Consider the following 7,500-nt stretch of genomic DNA (forward strand, 5'->3'; position numbering starts at 1 on the left):
TGAGTGTATTTTAATGTAACAGTGAAATTACTAGTTTAATTAAAATACAGAAAATAGAAAGAGCTCGTTGTAATTTAGATATATAATAAGCTCGATAGTTAAATGTCCTAGAGCTAATTCAATATTAAGTAATGTGATTTATAATTTAAAATTTAAAAATCAAATTTTAATTAAATTAAAAATCAGTTTCATAAGAAGGAACAACAACAAAATCAATTATCTGTACGATCGTTTCGGAAAACAATGCTTTTTATTGTGGTATACATCAAGTTATGTAGGATAATTATATATAGTTTTTTGGTAAGCAAGGTCTCCTCATCAGCAAATTTAGGAGGGTTTTTATTGAATTTAAAAGACACCATAAATAAACCTAGCATTAAAAGTAAGGCAGATGAATCTGAAAAATTGAAATAAAAGGTCTGGATTTAAAATTTATAAGAAAATTAATATGGGTTAGAGATAGAAATAAGTAGAGAAAAATATATATTTTTGAATTTACATAATAAATTTGCTTTAAAAATATATAGAGATATTTACCTTTTAATTTTTCTTTTTATATATATTTTTATAAATTATATTTTTATTATTTATATATATATATATATATATATATATATATATATATATATATATATGTAATGAAATACAATAAATCTACTGGTGTGCAAATCTAATCAAACTAAAGAAAAACAGTGGAAATATATATATATATATATTGGATTGTTACCAGCTCTCTTGGATCTATTACAATACGCGTTGGATCTTTTTACCTGCCGAATACCAAGAGTTTCCATTACAGGATTTAGCATACACTTTCGATTTGAAGTTCAATATTCTTTTGTTTTTTTTCTTTGTTTTTTTTTTGCTGCATCAATATCCAATTTCCCTTATTCTGTGTAGCTAAAATGATTTAAAAACTTTAAAAGCATTTAACTTAATTTTCTATGTTTATTACCTTTAGCAAATTAGGTGCAAACCTTTTATAATATTTGCTAATATATTTCCTCCGAGGAGATGTATAAACATCGAAAATTCATGGGTTAAGGAAATATATTTTTCTATACTCTATTCTTTGTCTTACATACAATAAAATTTATATATTTGAAATTTAACTTTTTCAAATCACAAATTTTAAATTCCTAAATTATGAGATATATATATATATATATATATATATATATATATATATATATATATATATATATATATATATATATATATTAATGATGGGACGATTCCAATATTTTGACCGATGCTGATGCAATTACCGATTCCTTGCTAAATTCCCGATTCCAATAAAATTACTGATTCTGATTCTTTATAAATCTCTAATTATTTAACTATAAGATTATTCTTTTTCCCTGATTTTCGTAAAAAAAAAAAAAACATAGGTTAAATATGCAGATATTTTCCTAAACATCAAAATACATTTGTGTAGGATGATCTATCGATTTTAGTTTTACTGATAATTTAAAATCAATAAATATTTATTATTTTATCATTCTTACCAGCAATTAAGGGTTTTGCTTTAAACAAATTCAAATAAAAAGGGACAATTAAAAGAATCGTTTTTGGCATCAGAAAATAGGCATCAATTTTTTCGATTCCGATATCCCTAAATCTTCCGATTTTTCCGATTCTCGATTCCGATTAATCGTCTCAACGCTAATTTATATATATATATATATATATATATATATACGAGCAAACAGTTAATAAAACATGTTAAAAACACTTTGAAATGAGTTAAAAACATATTTAATCTGAAAAGGAAACACTAGATAAGTGGATAGTCCTTAGTCCGCGGAGTTTCGAAGAAATACTTTCCTTCTCATCAGAGGGTAGGAATTAGCAAAATGTGGGATTACTTTTGCATGCAAAATCCGATCCCGCATTTTTTTGCTAATTCCTACCCTCTGATGAGAAGGAAAGTATTTCTTCGAAACTCCGCGGATTAAGGACTATCCACTTATCTAGTGTTTCCTTTTCAGATTAAATATGTTTTTAACTCATTTCAAAGTGTTTTCTAACACATTTTATTAACTGTTTGCTCATATATCTATATATATCTATATATATCTATATATATATATATATATATATATATATATATATATATATATATTAAGGACTATCCACTTATCTTGTGCTTCCTTTTTAAAATTAAATATGTTTTTAACTCTTTTTCAAAACGTGTTTTTAACATGTTTTATTGACTGTTTACTTGTATTATACTCTCCATCTCCTATTTGGTTTTATCGAGCTTTTACATCTGGCTGAGATAAATTTATAAATATTCATTCTTTAATATTTATAATGTACTTTAGTTTTACCATCTTGGATCATTTTGGTAAATTTAATTGTAATTTTTATTTTATTTTATATATATATATGGACAGGGTTCAAAAAAGAGTCGCAAACCTGATAGGTCCTGAACTGTCATCTGGGCTTCAACCTCTGTCCCATCGACGAGATGTTGCATCCCTCTGCCTGTTCTACAAATACTTTAATGGTGAATGCTCTGACGAACTGCAAACACTTGTACCTCCCCGACGTAACTACCCCCGACAAACCCGACAAGCTACTAAGTCTCATCCCTTTACAGTGGAGATCCCTAGGTGCAAGAAAGCCTTTTACTCCAATAGTTTCTTCCCCAGAACTGCGGGTCTTTGGAACTCCCTTCCGGGATTCTGCTTTCCCAACTGCAATGATATGCAGAAGTTCAAGTGTAATGTTAACAAACATCTTTCTACTCTTCTCCCTTCATAATGACCCCGCTAATTAATTCCCTAATAGTAGCCCCCTGCTTCAAAGTGGCACTGTGCCTTGTTTGGGGTGAAAATTGAATAAAAAAAAAAAAAAAAAAAAAATATATATATATATATATATATATATATATATATATATATATATAAAAGTCACTTTGTGTGTGTGTGTGTGTGTGTGTGTGTGTGTGTGTGCGTGTGTGTGTGTGTGTGTGAGAGTTCCTTCTTTATATGTTCCAAAACGGCTGAGCCTAGTTTTTTGCAAATTTTACACAAAGGTAATTTATATGTCTGGCAGTGTTCCTAGGTATGTTTTGTGAAGAAATTCATCCACTAAGTATCGAAAATCGAAAAAAAATCTGATCTTAAAAATAGTCTTTCATCTCTTATAGATAAAAAAGAACAACTTTTACAGGGGAATATTTCACGTTATACCGGCCGGTGTAACATAAAATATTCCTCTCTAAAAATGATTCGTTTTCATCTGTAATAGATGAAGGACTATGTTTAAGATCGTCAAGCCCAAAATATCAGCTGACATGATATTGTAAACAAACACAGATGGAATTTGATGAGCGACATTATCATTTTTTTATTTTTACAAATTTTTTGCGAATTAGTCCACCAGACAAATTATTCCTCGTAATATAATAATCAGTAGAGCAGTGATTCTATAATAATACATATGCAATCTACATAAAATATCACGTTTAAGCTATATTGTATAACCAACTAGTATGGGTGGCCAGCTGGTATATATGTGTGTGTGTGTGTGTGTGTGTGTATATATATATATATATATATATATATATATATATATATATATATATGAGCAAACAGTTAATAAAATATGTTAAAAAAACACTTTGAAATGAGTTAAAAACATATTTAATCTGAAAAGGAAACGCTAGATAAATGGATAGTCCTTAATCCGCGGAGTTTCGAAGAAATACTCTCCTTCTCATCAGAGGGTAGGAATTAGCAAAATGCGGGATCGGATTTTGCATGCAGAAGTATTTGATGAAACAACAAGTAAGTCAAAGATCTTACTTGAAAACAAAATAAGTTAAGCAGAGGGAATATGGTAAAAAAAAAGGTGATTACACATGAAATATATATATATATGATTATATTTTGGAAATACAGAAATATATAATATAGTGTAATATTTAAATGGCGATTAATATATTTTATTATACATTTATGGTGCAGTGGATAGAGACGTTGAATCTCTACGATTCCAAGTAAGCATCCTCTGAAGATAGCGGTTTCAATCCTATCCAAAGCCAGCCAGAAGCTTACTTGGCCAAAAAGCATAGTGAGACGACAACAACTATGGAAGGCAGTAATTGCTGAGAATGCAGTTAAGAGATTCGAAGTTCCTATCCTGTCGCGGTTACCACCTGATGAAGGCCAGATGAATAGTTGGCCGAAACGTCATGAAACAACAACAACTAAAAAGATGAGGATGATAATAGTCCGCAATAAAATAAATTAATAAATAACACTCATCTCAATAATGAATTCCAATTAAATAATTTAAATGGCGATATTTTGGAAATACAAAAGAAATGGTTACTCGTTCTGTCCTTCGTTATGTAGTCAAGAAGTGGGTGTTCATTTTAGAATATATTTATATCATAAAATGAAACCCCATTTAAAAGTCTAAAATATTTAATTAAAGAAAATCCTGGGTGTAGACGTGTAATCATATCTAAAAAAAAAAAAAATAGAATCTCATTTTCTTTTTTTCTGCTGACTGCATCGGGGCAAAGGATAAAATTTAACCAAAATTCTTTTCTGCCAACATCACTGGAAAATGTTAAATTCTTGGTTTATATGTCAAGTCTATCTATTTAAACAGCTATTAAAAATATTATGTATGTTTTAGTGCTTGAAACCTTATACTGCTTGTGGTACGGTCAGTCAAGTGCATAAATCTATAATATAAAGAGCAATTGTCTGTGTATGTGTACATGTGTGTATGTATGTGTGTTTTTTTTTATGTCCTACTAAAGTCAAAAACTACAAAACAAAGATTCACAAAGTTGATATATTCTTGATTAGTGTTGTCCTGGATAAATAATATCTAAAATTAAAAAAAAAAATTATTCGTTTTCGGAGGGTCAACTGGACCGAGTTTTGTTGGAGGAGGCGGAAGCTTTTCTTCAGTGTCATCATGTACTTTTTCCCTGGATAACGCTGGGTATACCTGCTAGCAACTAAATAAAGCCTGTACTTTCTTCTACTACTTGTCGCAGTGAATTCTCAATTTAATACGTAGACTGATATATTTTTTCTTATTTATTTGCGTGTTGATTTTATTAATCCGAGGGTTGTTCTACAAGGGGAAGTGGTATCATTAAAGTGAATGACCTTCTCTTTTTTTTTTTTTTTTTTTACAAAGGAGTCACTACTTATCAAGGCCAGAGGCCACTCGAGGATGTGGGTTGATAAGTGCACAGTGGTCAATGGGACAATGTCGTGGTAATTGTTAGTGGAAATTTGGTAAATTGAATTACTTCAGGGGAACGGCTCATCAAAAACTTGTTTACGTTGGACTTGAAGACGACCATATTATAGTCAGCTGGAAAGCAGGTAAACGGAAGAGAGTTCCACAGGTGTGCAGTTCTAAGAAAGAAGCTCTGTTCATTTTTCTACATAGTCACCACCATTCTCAATGCACTTTTGCCTGGAATTCAATAATGCATCACGTCCATGACAGGGAGTTGCTTTCTTTGAATCCCACACTGTCAATATCTGCAACATAGAGATGAAACTTTCAGGTCATGAATGTATTAGTTCAGTTATCATAACAATGTCATTTGCAACCCCCTCATATCCAATTGGGTGGAATAAAAAAAAAAACATTACTTTTGGGACGCCCCTTGTAGGATGTTTCGTTGGGTATAATAGTGGTAAATTCCTATTTTAGTCACTTAAATTATTTAGAGTGGAAATAGATTTCAACATTATTTATTACACCATGTTTTTGCCAAAAAAACAACAAAAAAAAGACAAAAATGGTTAAAGTGTAGATTAGTTAACAATTGAGAAATCGTAAAAACAAACAACAAACATAAAATAACTCATATCAAACACAGTAGAATTTAATTATCTACCGGTCTGTATACTTTTAACATACTGAAACGGTTTTTATTTATTTCTTTATTTGGTGCTTCAGCAGAATTGGGACGAGATTTTGTAGTCGATAAATGGAGTTTTCAGATAAAAAAAACAATGGTTCAACTGATTTTTTTGCCACTTCTAATAAGTTACAAGGGTAGCTATGCAGTTGAAATTACCTGAATATTATTGAATTATTAAAAAAAAAAAAAACTTTAATCGTGTTTGCAGGTGACAAATAGCCGCCATCTTGTTTGTATAAAATAAAGCGAAACGAAACCATAAACAAGGGAAGTAACTCTAAATTGTTAATGTAACTAACACAAAACAAATAACAAAATAAACATGACATATATACAGTGTTTCTGAGTCTGGTTTTCATTTAAAAAATTTTCATAATTGTTTAATATAAAAATAACTGTTTATCTAAAAATTAATTAACGTAAACATAACATATATACAAGTTTTTTTTTTCCAACTGTTGAATTGCCTCCCTTGTGACTCCCCTGTGTCTTACATAAGCATACATGATTGTGTTCTTCAAATTCTATTTTTTTTAATAAATGATTTTCTATCTTATCGATTTTCGTAATTTTTGGATATAATTATCTTAAAAATATGGGGAATACGTACGTATCGTTGTTTTCATGTGAAATTCAATATTACAATTTCCGAAATCTCGTCCCAATAGTGTAGAAGTGCCCTTTATTTATTTAATTTCTATAATATTTTATTTGTTTCAAAATTGTCTTTATGCCATCTGAGAAAAACGTCTAACTACTGGGGCCGAGGGAGGCCACATTCATAAAAAAAAAAATTGAAAAAAAAAAAAAAAATCAAGAACTAATTGTATTACTAACTTTTAATCCTAAAGTGTACGATGAGTGCTTTTCACTCAGACTTAGGGTTAGTGCTTGGGTGAGTCATTTCTTTTTTATAAACTCTTTTTTTTTCTTAGGAAGTTAAACCCAGTTAAGCTGTAATGTTACACACAGGTTAACATGTAGACACCGTCACAAAGAACAAAAACAAGGAAAGAATTCGATTAGCTTTCTTTCAGTGAAGCAACAGACATTTATTTACAGGTACTTTCCAGAATAACACCTTGTCTCTAGTTCAAAAGTCTTCTCGTACTACAATGTGCTTAACAAGACTCTGCTGTGTCGAACACGTGGTACTCTGTCTTTGTCCGACCATGTTTAGGATGCATCTTTTCCTGTCGCTCTTGAGCTATCTGTGTAACACGTCTATCGCTGTCTTCTCTAGCCTTAAAGGTTCACATTTTCCTCTTTTAATAATCTTTTCCTATCGTTCTTCCTCGCTGTGACGTCACCTTGTATACGAGTTGGTCATTTGCAGACAGCTGCTGCTGCAGCTGCTACCATATGCGCGTCCGTGCTGCTACAAAGCGGCAAGTGAACATATTTTTTCTTGTGTACTGGAAAGGAGTTTGGAACAAAGTAAAATATTGAAATAAATAAATTAGTTAAAAACAGACTAATTAATTGAAAACAGTCGTAGCATCTTAGAAGTATACAGGTCGGTAGATAGTTAAATTCTACTTATAATTTATTAAGTCCAGGCACGGCCAGAAAATGGAAGAAAAACC

Source organism: Euprymna scolopes, chromosome 35, assembly GCF_053919585.1.
Source record: "Euprymna scolopes isolate OS-2025 chromosome 35, ASM5391958v1, whole genome shotgun sequence".
In the NCBI taxonomy this organism is placed as follows: Eukaryota; Metazoa; Mollusca; class Cephalopoda; order Sepiida; family Sepiolidae; genus Euprymna; species Euprymna scolopes.